The sequence below is a fragment of the Moschus berezovskii genome, chromosome 15, assembly GCF_049115385.1.
Source record: "Moschus berezovskii isolate FMDL1 chromosome 15, NW_MosBer_1.0, whole genome shotgun sequence".
In the NCBI taxonomy this organism is placed as follows: Eukaryota; Metazoa; Chordata; class Mammalia; order Artiodactyla; family Moschidae; genus Moschus; species Moschus berezovskii.
This window is the reverse complement of record NC_142474.1, coordinates 18,663,913-18,685,273: the sequence shown is the minus strand read 5'-3', so window position 1 is coordinate 18,685,273 and position 21,361 is coordinate 18,663,913. Positions and strand designations below refer to the sequence as shown.

At 42.5% G+C, this 21,361-nt stretch overlaps 1 protein-coding gene across 4 annotated transcripts in view; it reads left to right on the top strand.

Annotated features, from left to right (window-relative positions):
- Window positions 1-13,499: 13,499 nt before the first annotated feature.
- PHF20 (PHD finger protein 20) overlaps window positions 13,500-21,361 on the top strand; it is a 136,297-nt gene continuing 128,435 nt past the window's right edge. Inside the window, exon 1 of one of the 4 annotated variants that reach the window (XM_055436595.2) lies at window positions 13,500-13,708. The gene's annotated coding sequence lies outside the window, so the exon portion shown is untranslated. Of the gene's footprint in view, window positions 13,709-16,496; window positions 16,635-21,361 lie in introns of those variants that run through there. The other 3 variants (XM_055436577.2, XM_055436585.2, XM_088843820.1) reach the window with 3 other exon arrangements.

The following is a 21,361-nucleotide window of genomic DNA, read 5'->3' as shown; positions in this document are numbered from 1 at the left end:
GACTTTCTAGTTTAGTTAGAGAACTCTTTTTTTTTTGTTTTGTTTTGTTTTTTGCCACACCACGTGGCTTGTAGGATCTTTTTTTTTTTTTTTTTTTGGCTTGTAGGATCTTAATCCCCTGGTCAGGGGTTGAACCTGGGCCCTTGGCAGTGAGAATTCAGAGTCCTAACCACTGGACCGCCAGGGAATATGTTTGGGATAGTGTTTTGTATTAAGATTTTACACAGGCTCAATCCCTAGATCATCATAGAATTAATAATAGCACGGTTATATAGTTCTACACAGTTTACAAACCATTTTCTATACATTCTCATTTATTCCTCTAAATGTTTATTTACTTGAATTGGATTAAATAAATTGATGGGTTCAGACTATGATGGAAATGATCACAGAATCTTCTACAAAGAACTGATTGACATAAGTCATCAGAGCAATTAAGAAGTTTTTTTTTTAATTTTACTATGAGAATTATGAAACAGACTGAGAAAATAATACATATGCTTACCAATTATTTTGAATTTAACATTTTTCAATATTTGTTTTACCACATATCTATTCATCTGCCTATCCCTCTTTCCATCCAGGTATCCAGCTTAATTTTTTAATGCTTTTCAAAATTTCAGATATTAATGCATACCATCTCTAAACTCTTCAGCATTGCATATTTTTAACTAGAGTTTAGTGCTCAGTGCTCATTTGCTAAGTCATGTCCAACTCTTTGCAACCCCATGGACTGTAGCCCACCAGGCTCTTCTGTCCATGGAATTTTCCAGCCAAGAATATTGGAGTGGGATAACATTTCCATCTCCAGAGAATTTAGTGGTTGTTCACATTTGTTTTTGGGTTTTTTTTAGTGAGGTAAATTTTACATACAGTGAAATGAAAAATCTTAATTATACTAATATATGAGTTTTCACAAATGCATATAAATTGGGCAATATTAACTTTCTTTAAAATGAAGGAATGGCAGAAGCAAGCTTAGAGCAATATGTTTTATTCCAAAATATTATGATTCAACAACCAGAGAAATAGATAAAACATTGAAAATTAGGAGGCAGAGTATTGTTTAAAACATCAGCTAACAGAAGCAAAAAGAAATGCAATCAAACATAATATTGCAAAAGATTTGGAATTTAAGCGAATCTAGCAATGGAGAGGAGAAGGAAATGGCAACCCACTCCAGTGTTCTTGCCTGGAGAATCCCAGGGAAGGGGGAGCCTGGTGGGCTTCCTTCTATGGGGTCACACAGAGTCGGACACGACTGAAGTGACTTAGCAGCAGTAGCAGCAGCAATGGAGAGGAAGATTCTGCTGACAAGGCATCACAAGATGGAGATACACCGTGAAAGTGATGGATGAAAAACCAAAGAATCATCAAGCCACAGTGATTTTAAATGAAAAGCCTGTAATTCCATGATATGAGTGAATGAAAATGAATAGCCCAGAAAGACAACATCTCTGAAAGGGTGTATCTAATAGAATCAATTTTTCTGTTTGTTTTTGAGCAAGAAAAAAAAAGTCCTTAACAGTCATTTTCTGGAAGAGACCCAAAGGGACATGACGTGCACAAACATCTCTAATACATTGGAGAAGGAAATGGCAACCCACTCCAGTGTTCTTGCCTGGAGAATCCCAGGGACGGGGGAGCCTGATGGGCTGCCGTCTATGGGGTCACACAGAGTCGGACATGACTGAAGTGACTTAGCAGCAGCAGCAGCAGCAACTCAATATAGAGATGAAGCATCAGAGTTGGAATATGGGCAGTGTGGACATGACTTGTGTGCAGTTGCTGTAAAAGAAAGGAGATTTTGGTAAGAATGTGGAGAAAGTAGAACTTCCTAGACATTGCTGTGTGAATGTAAAATGGTACAACTGTTATAGAAAACAATTTGGCAGCTCCTCAAAAGTTTAAGTATAGAATTATCATATGACCTAGCAATTCTACTTCTAAGTATAGACCCAAGAGAATTGAAAGCCTGTCTTCAAACAAGTACCGTACACAAATATTCTAACAGTATTATTCATAATAGTCAAAAATGAACTCAACACAAATATCCATCAAGTGATAACTATATAAACTGAAAGTGTTATATCCATACAGGAGAGTATTATTCAGCCATGAAAATGATTGAAGTACTGATACATGCTACCAAGTAGATGATCCTCAAAAGCATTATGCTAAATGAAAGATGCCAGACACAAAAAGTCATGTAATTCCATGTATATGAAACATTTAAAATAGATAAATTCATAGAGACAGAAAGCAGCAGCTTAGTAGTTTCCAGGGGCTAGGAGGAAGGAGGAGTGGGGAATAACTACTTAATGAGTATGAGATTTCCTTTCAGAGTGTTGAAATTGCTCTGAAACTAGTGACTAGAGATGGTTGCACAACATTATGAATGTAGGAAATGCCCAAAAATGTATAGTTTAGCATGACTCATTGTTAATTTTCTTTTGTGTTATATGAATTTTACCTCAATTTTAAAAAGAAGGGAAGAAAGAGAAGGGTCATCTAAGGACCCGCGGATTCTATAACAAAATGCTGCAGGGAGATAAAAATCCCCCAAATCCCTGGTTTCTAGATCACATCACATGTTTCCCTATTTTCAGGATATTGAAATAATTTCTCTTTTTAAATTATTATTTATTTTTGGCTATACTTGGTTTTCAGTGTTGCACATGGGCTTTCTCTAGTTGCAGTGCCCTGCCTTCTCATTGTGGTGACTTGTCTTGTAATGGAGCGTGGGCTGTAGGCATGCAGGCTCAGTAGCTGCAGCGTGTGGTTTCAGTGGCTGTGGCTCAAAGATTCTAGAGCACAGGTTCAATAGTTGTGGTACGTGGGCTTAAGTGAGTCAAGACATGTGAAATTTTCCTGGACCAGGGAGTGAACCCATATCTTCTGAACTGGCAGGCAGAGTTTTCACCACTTGACCACCAGAGAAGTCCATTTATTTATAACTGGAAGTTTGTACCTTTTGACTTCCTTCACCCCATTCCCTCTCCCCTGAAGTTCTTCCCTCTGTTAGCCACAAATCTGATCTCATTCTGTTTGTTTGCTTTTTGTTGTTTTCTTAACTTTTTATTTTGTATTGGAGTATAGCTGATTAACTATGTTGTGATAGTTTCAGGTGAAGAGTAAAGGGACTCAGCCATACAGATACACGTATCTATTCTCCCTCAAACTCCACTCCCATCCAGGCTACCACAAAACCCTGAACAGAGTTCTCTGTGCTATACAGTAGGTCCTTGTTGGTTATCCATTTTAAAGAAATGTTTGCTTGTTTTTTTTTCTTTTTTTAAGATATATATTTTATTTGTTTATTTGGCTGTGTCAGGTCTCAGTTGCGGCATGTAGATCTTTAGTTGTGACATGTGGGATCACGTTCCCTGACCAGAGATCAAACCTGGGCCTCCTGCTTTGGGAGTGCAGAGTCTTAACCACTGGACCACCAAGAAAGTCCCATGTTTGCTTGTTTTTGATGTATAATTGAAATACAAGGCTATGTTAGTTACTGTTACACAATATAATGATTTAACATTTCTATACATTTCAAAATATACACCTTGATAAGTCTAGTTATTACCTGTTGCCTTACAAAGATATTACATAATTATTGACTATATTCCTCACACTATATTTCATACCCATGACTCATCTATTTTGCAACTGAAAGTTTGTATATCTCAATCCTTATTTATTTCTCTCCACTCCAAATCTCCCTCCCTTCTGGAAACCAGTTTGTAATTTTACAATGCTTACAGGATCAGTCTCGTTAGCACTGACTGCCCAGTGACTCCTTCACAAAGGTCTTGGTCCCAACCCCTCTGAGTTCAGAGACAAGCGCACAGCAAGTATGGCCTCCTCTCCAGAGGTCTATTTCAGTTCTGTTTAGCACTTCCTCTAAGTGTATGCATTTTAATCATTCCAACCTCTTCCCTTTGCTCCCTCAGCGCTAAGCATTGTAGATGTTTCTACAACTAACAATTACTGCTTTCACGATAGCTTAGATTTCTTCTTTTACTTCTTCAGTTACATGGTTGACAATCCATTATGTCAAATTGTCTCTCTTCAGATAACAGGTGGTCTCTACCTCCCTCCGTAAACTTGACTAATACATGAAAGTGAGTGAAAGTCATTCAGTTGTGTCCAACTCTTTGCAACCCTATGGACTACAGAGTTCATGCAGTTCTCCAGATTAGAATACTGGAGTGGGCAGCCTTTCCTTTCTCCAGGGGATCTTCCCATCCCAGGGATCAAACCCAGGTCTCCTGTATTGCAGGCAGATTCTTTACCAATTGAGCTACCAGGGAAGCCCAAGAATACTGGGTTGGATAGCCTATCCCTTCTCCAGTGGATCTTCCTGACCCAGGAATTAAACCAGGGTATCCTGCATTGCAGGCAGATTCTTTTACCAGCTGAGATACCAGAGAAGCTCTTCAAGGTTCAGCCCAAATGCTACCTTCTTTGTGTGTCTTTTCCAATTACCCTGTTAAAATTATACCTCCATTTAATTCTTAGTGCCCTTCTTAAGGTCTATAGGTTTTGTTTTCATAATCATATGCCAAGTCACACCCATATACCTAATAATAATATTGCCCTACAATTACAGTGAAGCACCTGCACTCAGATTAATCATGTGGAATATAATAGATTCATCCAACAATTCTAATAGAGAAGGGTAGGTATAGAGCTGGAGAAGGAAATGGCAACCCACTCCAGTGTTCTTGCCTGGAGAATCCCAGGGACGGGGGAGCCTGGTGGGCTTCCATCTATGGGGTCACACAGAGTCGGACACGACTGAAGTGACTTAGCAGCAGCAGCAGCAGGTATAGAGCAAGCAAGAATAGATATGGGCTCTCATCTGTTCCCTTACATAGTACAGTTCTGTTCAATTAAACTCACAGTTGTTTCAGTTTCCCCAGCCTCACAGGCTGATCTGAGGATTAAGTAAAATAATATGGAGAAGATTTAGTAAGATAATGTATGTGAAGCACTTATAGTGGCCTAACTCATAGGAAGAACTAAAGAGCCTCTTGATGAAAGTGAAAGAGGAGAGTGAAAAAGTTGGCTTGAAGCTCAACGTTCAGAAAACTAAGATCGTGGCATCCAGTCCCATCACTTCATGCCAAATAAATGGGGAAACAATGGAAACAGTGAAAGACTTTATTTTCTTGGGCTCCAAAATCACTGCAGATGTTGACTGCAGCCATGAAATTAAAAAACTCTTGCTCCTTGGAAGAAAAGCTATGACCAACCAAGACAGCATATTAAAAAGCAGAGACATTACTTTGCTGACAAAGGTCTGTCTAGTCAAAGCTATGGTTTTCCCAGTAGTCATGTATGGATGTGAGAGTTGGACTATAAAGAAAGCTGAGCACTGAAGAATTGATGCGTTTAAACTGGTATTGCAGAAGACTCTTGAGAGTCCCTTGGACTGTAAGGAGATCCAACCAGTCTATCCTAAAGGAGATCAGTCCTGAATATTCATTAGAAGGACTGATGCTGAATCTGAAACTCCAATACTTTGGCCACCTGATGTGAAGAGCTGACTCATTGGAAAAGACCCTGATGCTGGGAAAGACTGAAGGCGGGAGGAGAAGGGGATGACAGAGAATGAGATGGTTGGATGGCATCACTGATTCAATGAACATGAGTTTGAGTAAACTCTGGGAGTTGGTGATAGACAGAGAAGCCTGGTGTGCTGCAGTCTATGGGGTCTCAAAGAGTCCTGACTGAGCGACTGAACTGAACTGAGCTGAACTCACAGGAAATAGTCAATAAATGTGAAAAAAAATAAACGAGTTATTATTTTTGCTATTCAGTTCAGTTCAGTCGCTCAGTCATGTCCGACTCTTTGCGACCCCATGAATCACAGCATGCCAGGCCTCCCTGTCCATCACCAATGCCTGGAGTTCACTCAGACTCATGTCCATTGAGTCAGTGATGCCATCCGGCCATCTCATTTTCTGTCATCCCCTTCTCCTTCTGCCCCCAATCCCTCCCAGCATCAGAGACTTTTCCAGTGAGTCAACTCTTCTCATGAGGTAGCCAAAGTATTGGAGTTTCAGCTTTAGCATCAGTCCTTCCAGTGAACACCCAGGACTGATCTCCTTTAGAATGGACTGGTTGGATCTCCTTGCAGTCCAAGGGACTCTCAAGAGTCTTCTCCAACACCACAGTTCAAAAGCATCAATTCTTCGGCATGCATATACATATACTAGTGTATGTATAAAACAGAACTCAGAACCTGCACTATAGCACAGGGAATGTTATTCATTGTTCTGTGGTAACCTAAATGGGAAAGAAATCCAAAAAAGAGGATAGGTATGTATACGTATAGCTGATTCATTTTATTGTACAGCAGAAACTAATACAACACTGTAAAGCAACTGTACTCCAATAATAATCATTAAAAAAAAAAAAAAGGGAGCATGGGACTTCCCTGGGGGTCTAGTGGTTAAGAGACCATGCTTCAAGTGTAGGGAGCATGGGTTCAGTTCCTGGTCAGGGAACTGGGATCCTGCATGCCATGCAGCGCAGCCAAAAATAAATAAATAAAAAAGGATGGCATACTTTTACCCCCTTTTCACTTATTTTTCTCCATAGCCCTTGTCATCATCTGATATACCATATATTTTATTTATTTGTTCATTATTTATCTCCCATCATTAGACTATAAAGTTCATGAAAGCAGAGATTTTTGTTTATTTTTTCTGTTGTTATATCCCCAGGGCCTGGAATACTACCAAAGACTACTAATGGTATACGGATAAATTTGCTCTTAAAAAAGAGGGGTCTGATGTTTGCCAATGTTCATAGTGTAAATATTTTCACTAGGGCCTATTTTAAGCTGCCAACTGAATATTTATTGATAATAATCAGCTCTTACCAGCCAGTACAGGCCGACTCCAGCATCCCAGTGAATGTCTGTGACACTGAATGGGTTATTTAACCTGTCTTAAGTTCTGTTTTCTCAGTGAAATAGGGGATAATAATAGAATCTGTTTTGGGGGCTTCCCTGGTGGCTCAGTGGTGAAGAATTCACCTGCCAATGCAGGAGATACGAGTTCGATCCCTAGTCGGGGAAGACCCCCGTGCCTCTGAGCAACCAAGCGCATGCCCCATAGCTATTGAGCCTGTGCTCTAAAGCCTGGGAACCACAACTATGAGCCCTCACACTGCAATTACTGAAGCCTTCGCACCCTAGAGCCTGTGCCCTGCAACAGGAGAAGCCACTGCATTGAGAAGCCTGTGCACCACAACGAGAGAGTAGGCCTGCTCAACACAGCTAGAGAAAAGCCCACGCAGCGACAAAAACCCAGCACAGTCAAAAAAATAAAATCAATAAAAAAAGAGAACCTGTTTTATGAAATTGTGGCATAAGTTAAATGAGTTAATACAAGTAAAGCACACAAATCAGTGGCTGACACATAGTTTAATTTTAGTACATATTTATTAAATGTACTTTTCTCCACATCCCACCAACAATGATTTGTCATTTTCAGTTACTTTTGCTATATTTTGCAATATTTGTAACTGATTGAACAAGTCAATTGAGTTCTATGGTATTCTTTGATCCATGGCCACCTAGTTTGTTGGCCATTGCTAGTAGGAGCCTGGTAGGACCCCAGTCCATGGGGTCGCTACAAGTCAGACCTGACTGAGCGACTTCACTTTCACTTTTCACTTTCACACATTGGAGAAGGAAATGGCAACCCACTCCAGTGTTCCTGCCTGGAGAATCCCAGGGACGGGGGAGCCTGGTGGGCTGCCGTCTATGGGGTCACACAGAGTCGGACACGACTGAAGTGACTTAGCAGCAGCAGCAGCAGCAATAACCAAATAGTATGTATAAAATTTTGGCAAACATTTCTCAAAATGTTGATATTACTGTATTTCCTCCTGTGTTTGTGACTGTTCATTGATTTTGACCACTTGCCCATTGGCAATTCTACTTTAATGGAATGGAATCGAGTTACCCACTGAGGGTTTGGGAAGCAAAAAGGAGTTCAGGAAGCATAACTGTCCATCCTATAGCTCTTTGTCAATCTGCTCCAGACATCTCCAATTGCTTGTATTTCCCTGCCTTGAATGTCTATCTGGAAAGATGTCTGTGTTTTACTTCCTTAGAAGTAAAGGAAGTAAAGTCTCCTCTTTACTTGTAAGTAAAGTAAAGTAAGTAAAGGAGACTTTACTTCCTTTACTAGGTTGGTCTTGATCCTGCCATCCTTGATAGACTCATTCAATCCCTCATTATTACTTCTCTTAGGCTATAATTCGGCTTCATTGCTTATGCATTTGCCTTCACTACCAGATTGTGAGCCACTCTGGGAATATCAACAACTGCTTCCCCTTTACTTCTATCCCCCAGCTCCTAACATCCTGCCTGGAATGTGCTGGTTGCTAACTACTATTTGTTGAATTGGTTGATGTTGCTTTGAAGACACACCAGTACAGAGCCAAACAAAGGATGAAAGAACTTCTCAGAAATAAAGCACATTGCCCAATGACAAGTATAGAACAAGCAGGGCATGTTCTTACACAGACAGGAATTCTTCGTGATATGAAAGTGGACTGTGTGGGTGAGTTGGAGAGTTAGAGGAGGTTCCATTGGAAAGATGGATAAGGGCTGATTTGTGAAGAGCTTTTTATGCTTTCCTAATAGCAGTAGCAATGGCATCCCAGAGCAGACTCATACCAGTTTATGATTCAATAAGTGCCCAGAAATTTAGTGAGCTGATTGATCTCATATTGGTAGTCTTTAATCAGCCAGAGTGTGAATATTTATACCACAGATATCACAAATGCTACAACTCAATCTTTACTTTTTTTCCTCAGAGAATTAGTTATTCATAAACTACTGAAAAGTTTTGGACATCATATTTAAAAAGTTAAATCTCATAAGATTATTATAAAGATTAAATGAGAAAATTCATAGGTGATGTATTTAGAATACCTGGTGTAATGGAAATACTAAAAAAATACTGTTTAATTTTATTATTTATGCAAAATATTAAACACCTATTTTATGCTGGTTATCATTCCATGCATTGGGGATATAGCAGTAAACAAAACAAAGTCCCTGACCTCAGGAATCTTTTAAATTCTAAAGCTATTAAACAGATTATTAACAAAAAATACATATGTAATATGCCAGACGGTGATAAGTGCTTTGAAGAAGAATAAATGAGATTAAGGGAGAGAGAGAAAGACAGGATACTGTTGTACTTAGGGAGGCAGCTTCTATGATAAAAATACACTTGAACAGAGACCAGAAAGAAACAAAGTGCTAAGTTTTATGAGTATCTGAGGGTAGATTTTTCCAGGTAGAGGGAACAGCAAGTACAAAACCCCAGGTAGAAGTGAACTTAGCATTTTCAAGAAAAAGCAATTTATAATGAAATAATTAACTTAGCACAGTGTCTAGCAAACAGTGAAAATTCAATAAATATTGTCATTTTTTTTCCAAAAGGGATAAAAATTTGAAGTAGAATCAGAAGCGGGGACAGGCAAAGGTAGGTGTTGTATGCAGAGATAAAAGGGAAATTTGGAAAATCTGTAGGAAATATAACTTATTTCTCCATTTGGCTAGTGATTTTATCCCAACTTATGTGGTAGGAAGATACAGGCTCTCTAGTTTGGTCACCTCATGTGAAGAGTTGACTCACTGGAAAAGACTCTGATGCTGGGAAAGATTGGGGGCCAGCGGAGAAGGGGACGACAGAGAATGAGATGGCTGGATGGCATCACTGATTCGATGCACATGAGTTTGAGTGAACTCCAGGAGTTCGTGATGGACAGGGAGGCCTGGCGTGCTGTGATTCATGGGGTTGCAAAGAGTCGGACATGACTGAGCGACTGAACTGAACTGAATTGAGGGCAGGAAGAGTTCAAAGCAGACAAGAGCCAGTGCTCTCTGTATTCATAAGGTTTCAGCATTTGGAGTTTCACAGCACCTTTAGTTTCTACTTTAGTCAGGTTTCTATTTTACCTCCTACAGTAAAAAGGCTCCCCTGGAAATAGAAGGAGATGAGTGGGAAGGGAAGTGGTGATGATTCAGCATGTAGGTTAAATAAACCTTTGAAAAGCATAAAGGCCTTAAAAAAGCTTATGAAGTAGAGAGGAAAAAAAAAAAAGACCATGATATAGGCAAGGATATCAGGAGAAGTAGAATAAGGTGTGAGCAAACCTGTGATTACCTGTTTTTCCATAATTGTCATTTAGGGAGTTTCTTTGGTGATAACTATTTCCAGCCTAGAATGTGGAATTGAGATTGCAGTTAAGATACTTTTTTAGGCCCAGGGGAACTTTGGGGTGGGTCGAATAGGGTGACGTCAAGGAGGTGAGATTTCAAACTCACAACTGTGCAATAGAAGAGGAAGAGGAGAGAGTTTTGGGGTCTTAGTGAGTCAGTAAGCAGGCAAGAAGGACTGCAGAGGAGTACAAGGGGCAGAGCTTCAACTGATAATGGATAATCGAGATACAGCCCCAGATATCCCTCTTTCTCCTTTTTAAAAATACTTTATTTATCTATAGATTTGCCCACAGTGGGTCTTAGTTGTGGCAGGTAAGATCTCTTCATTGTGACATGTGGGATCCATTTTTTGCAGCATACCAACTCTTAGTTGCAGCATGTGGGATCTAGTTCCCTGACCAGGGATTGAGCCTGGACCTCCTGCATTGGGAACTGGGGATCTTAGCCACTGTACCACCAGAGAAGTCCCTGTTTTTCCTTTTTTGAATGTCCAAGGCTGTTTATTGTAGCATTGTCTGTAGCAACTGGAAACATTGTGAATAATCACCAGGAAGGGAATTATTCATTGCAACATTGTTTATAAACACTAGAAACAAAGTAAATGGTCCCTCTGAGTTATTCTTCCTTAGTCTCCATTCCTTTTCTCTTGTTCCCCCATAGTCCCAAGACCATCCACGTGTAGACATATTTTCATGGATAGAATAGAATTTTTTTATGTTGTTGAATTAATGGTATTTTCCTTAATGGTTTGTCCTTTGCATTTCCCCCTACGTCAAGATAATTTCTTCTAAAGACACATGGTGTGTATTCCCTGATGTTTTGGTGGTTAGGACTCGGCATTCTCACTGCTAGTGCCCTGGGTTCCACCCCTGGTTGGGAAACTAGGATCCTGCAAGCTGTGGGGTGCAGCCAAAAAAAAAAAAAAAAAGACACATGATAATGACAAGTGTGACAAATATGTGGTAGTAGGTTGTACACATTCCTAACTGGATAACTGCAACTTCATTCATTTCTATCAAGAATGCAAGTAAGTGAGAATAACATTACGGAAATGATCTTGAAATAATTCTTAAACTGTAAGTACATTGAAGATTTTAAATGTTACGAGTAATGATGACTTGCAATCTCTATCAAAGTTGTAAATATATACACCCCTGTGGTTCAGATTGCCTATTTCAGACAATTTAAGCTACAGTTCTCTCTGCACACATTTGTAAATGGAACACAGTTTTTAAGTTACCAGCGATTGGAAACAACTCAAATGTCTTCAAATAAGGGACTGATTAAACAAGTTACAGTACATCCACACAAGAAATACTGTGTAGCAGTAAAATAAAACAAGATAATGAGAGTTATTTTTGTAACATTATAAAAGATGTAGTGTAAGGGGTCCAAAATGTGTTTAGTAACAAAATTAAGGTGTAGAAGACCATGTATCAAAGCTTTTTGTTGTGTAAAAGGTTCATAATATATTTGAATTTATATTCAGCTTTGCATATACTCATAAAGAAATGCTGAAAGGGGGACTTCCCTGGCAATCCAGTAGTTCCAGGTTTCCATCCTTGGTCAGGGAACAAAGCTCCAGCATGAGATCAGCCAAAAGAAAAGGAGTAGAGTACTTGGTTCATAAGAAAGTGATGTTACCAGTAGAAACAAAACAAACGAAGAACAAAAATTTGAGGGAGATTTTGTATTGTTTACCTTTTATATAATTTTTGTCATTTGAGTCATGGGATAGCATCACTATCTAAAATTAAATTGCAAGAAATTTTGGGAGTCAACTGGAGTCTAGCAGACTTAGAGACTGTTTCTTTAATGGACTTCTTTATAATCTCCATTCCAGTAGTCCCTGGGGCTAAACTCCTCCCTTGTCTCTTTATCTCTAAACTTGCAGGAGTGTCAACCACAAGAAACAAGCTTTAAGTATTAAATTACAGGGAACTGTGCTTGGTACTAGGACTCCCAAGGGACAAAGAAGACCAGGACACAGTCCCTGCCCTTGAAATGGTCCAGGTGGATTTTATCAGTCTCTTTAGTGGCCAGGACAAGAATAAAAAATGTCCTCCTCTGTCTGCCTCTCCCCCTCATTCTCCCTCCCTCCTTAGAATCTTGCAAAATGCTGGAAATATATTGGAATTCCTACATAATTCTCCTCCCCCTCACTGGAGAGCAGTAATGCTTGAGGAGTTCAGGAACTTTCCATCAGGCTCAGACTGGAGAGACCTCAGACCAGGGTCAGCTCAATCCACTTCCCTTGGGCCCCTGGTGCCTTGTGGAGGTTCTTGGACTTCTCAGATACAGCTGTGACTGTGGTTTCCGGCTTCCTGAGTTCTCACACTCAGCTTTGTGCTGCAGATATTTTACTCCAGTTCCTGCTTTGGAGACTGACATCCTCAAGCTTGGTGATACTCTGAGTACATGGGGTCTGTGGGTGTGAATCACAGCCAAGGAACTTGCTTTTCTGTTTTAACTTTTCCCCCTTCCCCTTGACAGACTCACTGTAAATGCCTTGGGGTTGCCTAAGGACGGAGTATAAAGGTTTGCTGGATAGAGGCTGAGAAAGATCAGTTTTCTAACTGAATATCCCATCTCAGATCTTTAGTTCTGCTGTTCCTTTACTAGGGACATTTTAAATACTCTAGACAATGAATCTAGTAAGAAAGCAATCAGAAAATCATTTATACAGAACTTTGCAGTTTACAGTACACTCTCACATGTTGTTTCACTTAATTGTGACAAGTTCGTGAATGAGAGTAAATATCATCCCACTTTGTAGTTGAAGAAAAGTGATGCTTAGGGAGAGAAAGGACTCTTCCATGCAGAGACATAGTAATCTCTGCTGCTTCTGTATATGCCTGTGTGTATGCAGTGTATGTGGAGCTGTCATCTTATATCCTGGGACCACAGTTCTGAAATGGTTGGAGAGATACTATTTTCTGGAATTGAGGCTTCTGTACATTCATTCTTTCACTCACAGAGTCACAACGATTACTTGAGCTCCTATTTCAACAAAGAAAGGTTCTAAGTTAAAAACAATAGGGTGGTTGAAATCAACTACTAGTGAAATGCTGGGGAAGACCTTAAAGCAGAATGGTGGATGCTGCTAAACAGGCAGTGATGAGACCTGAACTTTATTATTTGTTCATTTTGATTTTCAAAGTATTTATTTATTTATTTGGCTGTGCCAGGTCCTAGTTGCAGCACTTGGGATCTTTAGTTGTGGCATGTGAACGCTTAGTCGAGGCATGTGGGATCTAGTTCCCTGACTAGGGATGGAACCCAGAGCACAGAGTCAGCACCTGGACCACCAGGGAAGTCCTGAGACCTGGATGTTAGAAAAGAACTTTGCAAATTGGAGCTCTATGGCAAGCAGCCAGTGACTGTCCAGAAGCTAGCAAACCAGGTTTCCACAGGTTTGACTTGATGATCAGGAACTTCAGCTTGACTCCCAAGGTATTTTATTCATATTTATATAGAGTTATTAACTTTTCACTTTCATGCACTGGAGAAGGAAATGGCAACCCACTCCGGTGTTCTTGCCTGGAGAATCCCAGGGACGGTGGAGCCTGGTGGGCTGCCATCTATGGGGTTGCACTACTGAAGTGACTTAGCAGCAGCAGCATTTTTGCCTGACCAGCATCAGTCCTCCCCTCATTTTCATTTGGGGGGAATATCCTTGGGGACAAATTATTCCTCTTGTCCCCTGACAGCCTGGACTAAACCATGTGACCTGAGATTGACCAGTCACCATCAGCCCCTGGTCAAGACTTTGCCTCTTGAGTGAGTGACTCAGAAACAAAGGGATGTTGGGATTGAATCCCAGCTGTGGCCTGTGGCGCTGCTGGCATCAGAAGCTGTTGCTTCTTGCCAGAGCTGCTCTTGTGCTTCTTGTTTTCCTATCCATGCTCTGGGCCCCCAAACTTTCTTGTAATATATTTCTCTTTTGCTTGTTCTTGCAACAGTGTCAGTGTTTGTTCTTGCAATAGACAAGAAGAATTTTAATTTATAAATTGTGGTGATTTCTTTACCAGGAAGTAAACTCCTTGAGAGCAGGGCCTAAATCTCATGCTGCTCTGTCCTGTGTCCTGTGTTCATGCTCAGTCATGTCCGATCTTTGTGACCCTTTGGACGGTAGCCCACCAGGCTCCTCTGTCCATGGGATTTTTCAGCAAGAATACTGGACTGGGTTGCCATTTCCTCCTTCAAGGGATCTTCCATGACTCAGTGGTTGAATCCTTGTCTCTGGAGTTTCCTGCATTGTAAGCAGGTTCTTTATCACTGAGCCATTGGGGAAGCCCTCTGCTCTGTATCTGTTTTTTTTTTGCCTGCACCTCATGCAGCATGTGGGATCAGACCAGGGATCAAACCCATTCCCTCTGCAGTGGAAGTGCTGAGTCATATTCACTGGACTGCCAGGGAAGTTCCCTACTCTGTGTCTTTGATGCCCCGCTCAAGCCTAGGTCTCAATATGTACAGGTTGAATAAGTAAAGAAACATGCTATATTTATATGGGGCCATGAAATCTTGACATTACTGTGGTGGTGGGGCAAAATATTCTCTACATCCTACAATAGCCACTAAAATCTGAGTAATTTCATGTTAATAAACATAAACACGGAGAAGGAAATGGCAACCCACTCCAGTGTTCTTGCCTGGAGAATCCCAGGGATGGGGGAGCCTGGTGGGCTTCTGTCTATGGGGTCACACAGAGTTGGACATGACTGAAGTGACTTAGCAGTAGCAAACATAAACACGGAGAATCCTGGGAAGATCCTTTCTTGCTGTATCTGAGGGTTTCAGTAGTTGCAGCATGTGGGCTCAGTACTTAGTACTGAGCTTAGCTGCTCTGTGGCATGTAGAGTCTTCCCAGATCAGGGATGGAACCCATGTCCCCTGCACTGGCAGGTGGATTCTTATCCACTGTACCACTAGGGAAGTCCCGTCTACTCGCTATTTTCAATTATCATCGCCCCCCAAATATTCTCTTCCCTTTCATTCCTTCCACAGATAAACAATGAACATCTACTATTTGTCAGGTTCTGACAATGCAGTAGATACAAGATAGTCGCTAACTCTAACTCAGGGGGGAAAAATAAAACAAATTAAACAATTAAAAGCTGTGTTAAGTGCTCTGCTGAAAACAAACATTGTTAAGGTAGAGAGCAATTGCCCTGTTTGAAGCAGGAGATCAGGGGAGCACTTCTAGATGATGTGGTCAAAGAGGACCTTACTGAGGAGATGACAAACTGAGACCTTTTAAAGAGTCTTTTAGAGTCAGCTTTGCAAAAAGTAACAGCTTAGTCAATGGCCCATTGCCTGGAAAGACCTTGGAGAGAACCACAGAAATGACAGCAACTTAATATGGCCAGACAGTTAGCAAGGGTGGAGGATGTGATGGAAAGGTTGGTTGTTTTAAGCCGGGCAGTGACATGATTATATTTACATTTGAAGAAGTGCAATCTAGCTGTCCTGTTTTTCCAAGGTAAAATAAAATCGTTATTGCCTTCCTAAATAACAAATATTTAGCATTCCTCTTTGGAACTTTCCAAGTCCTACTGGGAAAACTTTTCAGACCCTTTGTGGGTGGCTGCAACTCCGACCTTGGTCTCCGGAGGTCTCATCTTCACACTAGCAATTGGAATCCCTTCCGAGGAGTTAATGAGGTAAGGCGCAGGAGCAGCGGTTCAAAGACTCTAGGTCGGGAAGGAACCTGACTTTTGTGAGGACTTGAAAGACGCTTGAGAAATTGGAGGAGTTCAATGCGCGTGAATGTGAGAGAGGCAAGTTAGTACAGACTCTGAAAAGTCTGGCAGATAGGCTACGGTGAAGATTTAGATCTTAATCTGAAGAACAGTGGGCAACGGGCTTTGAGCATGACGATGGCTATGAACAGAGTTGCGTTTTGAGAAGCTCTTGCTGTCTGAGCATGAAGAGCGGAGTAAGAGTGGGTGGAGAGGACAACCATCTGATGGTGGACTAGACTGGAGTGTTGGCAGCAGGATGGAGAGAAGTAGGAGGCTTCGAGGCGCATATAGGAGGTATAACTAACGGATGACGGATAGGGTCCAGTCCCGGGCTTCGTGTGATCACAGTGGCTACGGGTGAGTGGGGCTTCGTGCTCCGGATCCGGGCGCAGGCCGGTTCCCGCGCGTCAGGACAGTGGGCGTGGCTCGCCCGAGCCGTCGCCACGGTGATCGGGTGGGGAGGGGCCGAGGGCGGGGCAGCTGAGGAGCTGCGTCACCCGGTGGTGGCGATGGTGCGTGTGTGTGGGGGGCGGGGGATACGCTGGGCGCGTCCCGGGGGTCACGTGGTGCGCAGCACGCAGAGTCCTTCTGTCGGTTGGTCCTGGAGAGCGGCGCAGCCGGAGCGGGGCTGTGAGGTGAGCTCGCGGCGAGGCGCGGCGAGGCGAAGCCGGCTGGCTGGGGCCGGGTCGGGCCGGGCCCGCGCCGCGCGCGCGCGCGCGCCGCGCGGGCGGGTACGGTGACGGACGCCACCGCTGCTCTGGTCCCCTGCCCGGCCCCGCTCCCCGCCTGGCCCCGCTTGCCCTGCCCGGAGGGAGGCCCGGGGACCGCTGTTGAGAGCGTGGCGGGCGTGCGAGTGGCGCCCAATCCCCAGGGTTGCCTGCGGGAGTGACGGTGGTTGAGGCCAATCAGCGCCTCCTGAGGAGGTTGGGCCGCGGGGTGCGGGCCCAGGGCGCGGAGCGGGCCGTGTTGAGGGTGGGGGGAAGCTCTAGGATCGGATCCTGAGCTTGTGTGGCCCCCGAGGGCTCCACCAACAACCCCTGCCCTTGCCTTGTGGTTTGGGAACGCGTTTTCTTTTATAGCCTCTTTAATCTTGTTCTGGAGAGCACACCCCTTTCTCAGGCCCCTGACTATGGGAGTGTCCCCTTTCTCTGTAGTTTTTAGAAAACGAGATCAGTGCAACCCTCTTTCTTAAGCTCCGTCCCTGGGATTTTATCTCCATTTCCAAAGCTTCCCCAACTGAGGATGGTACCCCCTGACCCACGACCCCCAAATTGGGAGGACACTCCCTTTACGTGTCTCCACTCTGAATAAACGTCCCCTTTCAAATGTGAGGGTTCTTCCCATTTAGCGAGTTTCAAATCTGGGGTCCAGTGACCAGTTTTGGGGGTACTTATGTTCCCACAAATTCAGGGGAGACTTCCCTTTTCCAGACCTGAAATCTGGCAGAATGCTTTCCAGAATGTCTTAAATTTAGGGGCCGATTCCTTTTCCCAGCCTTTCAAAATCTGGGAGAGCACAGTGTCCAGAGTCTACCCGAAATGAAGTCCAAATCCTGAAATTTTAAGATAAGTATTTGTATTTACACAAGGGAATTCACAGCTTTTCCCAATCACTCTATCCTTGTGGTTTCACCCTTTTTCATGAGTTCTCCAAATCGGACCACCTTATTTCCAGATTTTCAGATCTGAACATGTTTGTTTCCTGTCCCCACTCCCCACCCCCCCACGCTCTACTTTTGGTTACACAGTTCTCAGCGTGCAGCCACCGTCCTGATGTTTCTTAAATCTGGGAGGGCACACCTTTTTTCTTAGTTTGCTCGTTTCCAGACAGTGGTCCGTGGTTCTTGAGCTCTGGGGCCATTGGAGAGATTTTGTTTCCTCAGCTTCCCTTTTTGGAGCCCCATTTTCCTTTAGGTGCTTTCCCTGTCAGGTAAGTGAACCTTTCGTCTTCCTTCCTCTGGTGAATAAATATCTTTCTTCAGCATGGCACTTTCTCTGCTTCTGTGGCCTTTTCTCCGTACTCAATTCCTATAGTCTTACCTCCTGAAGTCCCCTCCCCCTGGGGCAGGATCTTCCCGCCCATCCCAAAGGGGTGCCTGCATGTTGTCTTTCGGCAGTCTACTTTATCTTTCATCTTTCTGCTAACAGGAACTCTTTCTCTTGGCTTGCTCTATCCCCGGGCATGTTTCTGATTCCTTTCTTCCTTTGGACGCTGCTCTGCTTGCGGGTGGCTGTAAAGATAGTCCCATTTCTTCCCCTTACTCTGGCAGTAGCCTCAAGTCCAGGGCTGCCTGACTTCCCAGCGCTGGATTTAAAATGAAAACGAATCCCACCTTGTATTTCTTTGGTTATTCACAGGTCTCTTAATCCTCCTGATGGTCTGCTGCTTATAAGATTCTGGTTCGAAGGATACTGCTTTCTCCTTTGCTTTATTTCCCTTCATTGGAAGACAAAACAAAACAACAAAACCCTCCAGAGATTCTTAGTCTTGCTTCCAGCTCCTAACCTTCCTCATTGGCTCTTTTCCTTCCTTTTATCAAGAAAAGAGGTCTTTTGGAGGAATCTCTTAGTCACTCTTTTTGTTCCTGGAGTAGAGGTGGGAAATGGATCTTTATCTCTCCCTGTGATCCTGTCCTGTATCTGCCAAACCTTGTCCCCAACCGCCACCTTAAAATCTGCAAATGTCCTCTCCTAAGAGCCTCTCAGTAGGCTGTTTCTTTTGTATTTCCCTCTGTCTTTCCAGATCTTACTCAGGGCTTCTCAACCGGAACCTGAACCAGATTAATTTCTCCACAGCTGGAATCTCAAGTGCTTATGGGATAATGACACCTCTGACCTTTCTCCTTTTGGGGAAGTACTTGAGTGTGCAGCTGTATGTGGCCTCAGGGCGGGAGAGAATATGAGCCTGAGAAGCAGCCCTGGCAGGACAAGGCAGAAAAATACTGCATTTTCAGGACCACGTCCTTCTGAATCTCATTTGAAGATTGGATGTTTGCCAAGCACCTGCTTCTCAGTGATGCTGGGGGATTTAATGATACTCCCAGGAACCTGTAGGAATTAATGGGGCTTGTGGTGAAGTGTGCTGAACTCCGTGTTGGAACTTGAATAAAATGAATCATTATTATATTTTCAGAAGAACTAAGCTTTTTTATATTTCATGTGCATGAAAACCTTGGAGCTATGTTATTTCAGGAAGTGAAATAGATCCCACATTTATATTATATGATCATTAGTAAGTACCAGATTCATTAAAAAACACTATAGGTCTGTCTGAGCAGTACCTAATAAAAATATGGTGTACAGAAAGTGAAAAGGTACTTTGTATCTTATTTGCCTGATTGGTACCCTATCTGTGTACTGCTATATATAGTTCACCCTTAAAGTATTCTACACCAGTGCTTCTCAAACTTGAATGTGCAAATAAATTACCTAGGGTGGGAAGTCTCTTGCTAAAATGCTGATTCTAATCCCGTGGATTTAGAGTGGGGCCCATGTATCTGCTTTTCTAATTCCCCGGTGATGTTGATATTATTGAAATACACTTTGAGTATTTAGGTTTTATGCGCAAAGTTTAAGATTTCTCTGTGAAAGTAAGAAGGTGGTGGTTAGCCTTATTCTGGAGCATTATTTTTCTTTCTTTATCTAGATGTACAAACTTTAAGGGATACACATGGCCACAGTCCTCTTTGGAGGACTACTGTTTATATTCAGTTATAGTTCTAGCATTTAGCTTTTGAAACCATGGCTAGAACTTCTCCAGGAGTGTGATTCCTATTTGTCAGATTTAAATGCTTAACTGTTTCTTGCTTAAAGGTGAATGTAACTATTTTTTGTGGGGTGGGGTGGGGGGTTTGGTGTGCAGCATAGCTTGTGGGATCTTAGTTCCCAGACCAGGGATTGAACTCAGGCCCTTGACAGTGAGGGTACTGAGTCCTCACCTCTGGACCTCCAGAGAAGAAGCCCTTGATCATAATTCTTGACATAAAATCATTCCAGTAAATACTGCATAGCCCATATAGTGACCAGCCAGCTTGTCTTTGGTTCCTCATCTGTCATCCTACCATGGATGATGAGTCTGAGATAACCCAAGTCAGCAGGGTCACAGGTGTTGGAATTACCAAGCAGTCCTTGGTTTACTGGGTTCCAGAGATGGGCCTGGGAGAGGCAGGTACCTGCACTTTGTGTATCTGTGGGAGCTTCACCAAGGTGAATGTGCTGGGAATATGACGTTAACTCTTTGATGGGAATCATGACCTTACGATGCTCTCTCTCCTTTTGTATCCACATCTGTCTCTAAGTCTTAGTGGGCTTTTCCTTTCAGATCATCTGTACCTATTTCCCTGGCTATCACTTGTCGTGGCCTTTCCCCGCCATAATCCTATTCTGGGCCCTAATCAGGACAAACCTGAATTTTTGTCCTCTCCACACCTTCCCCGGGCCCCTATCCCTCACATGAGTGTTAGATAGATCCTCTTCAGTAACAAATTTGATCTTGATTTGGCTCTCGTCCCAGCACTTCCACTCACTGTGAGACTTCGGGCAAGTCACTTAATGCTACTGGACCTCATTCTCCCCATTTGTAAAATGAGGGACTGATTATCTCAAGGTCTACTGTGCTCTGAGCCTTTGTCTGTACCTTGCTTAGAAACCCAGTGCCTGTGGGCGCTTGTTATAGCAGATCTGATTTCCTTCACGTGCTCTGTTGGGCTTGCTGCCAATCATTTCCGTGTCTGAGTCCCTTCTGCCACTAGCTCTTCTAGCCAAGGCAGCCAGCTTGTCCTCAAACCCAACTTCGCATTCTTCTTCCTCAGTGTCTCTGCCATTTCCATACTTTAGTTCGTTCAAACTAAGCTTCCCAAAGAAGTCTTCTTGAATTCTCTATTCAGTGTTAGCTACTAACCTGAATCACAAAGAGGGAGTCTGTAGTTTACACACAACTTTATTTATAGGTTCTCTTATCTGATGTGTATTTTAAAAATGTCTTTCCCTCCTCCTCACCCCAGCTTTCATTTTTGCTTTGAATTAGCAGAGTAGATAGAATGAAATTTAAAATGAAGCAGGTAGTTTGCCCTTGGCTGGAGATTGGGGAAAATAAATGTCATGCTTTTAGCTCTCTTCAGGTCTCCCAGTTTGGGGATCAGAGGTGTACATAACCTCCTAATGCCCCGTCTTCATCTTTCTAGGAAATGATGGTGGGGGGGAGTTTACGTATTTCTTGATGACCTTTTTTTTTATTTTAATAAATTTTTTTTAAACCAAAATGTGTACTTAGAGCTTCCTTGGTTAGGTTGTAAGCTTGAAGAAAGTCTTGTTTCTCTCTTACTCATCTGAGCAACTACCCTTTACAAGTTGTTGATTAACCT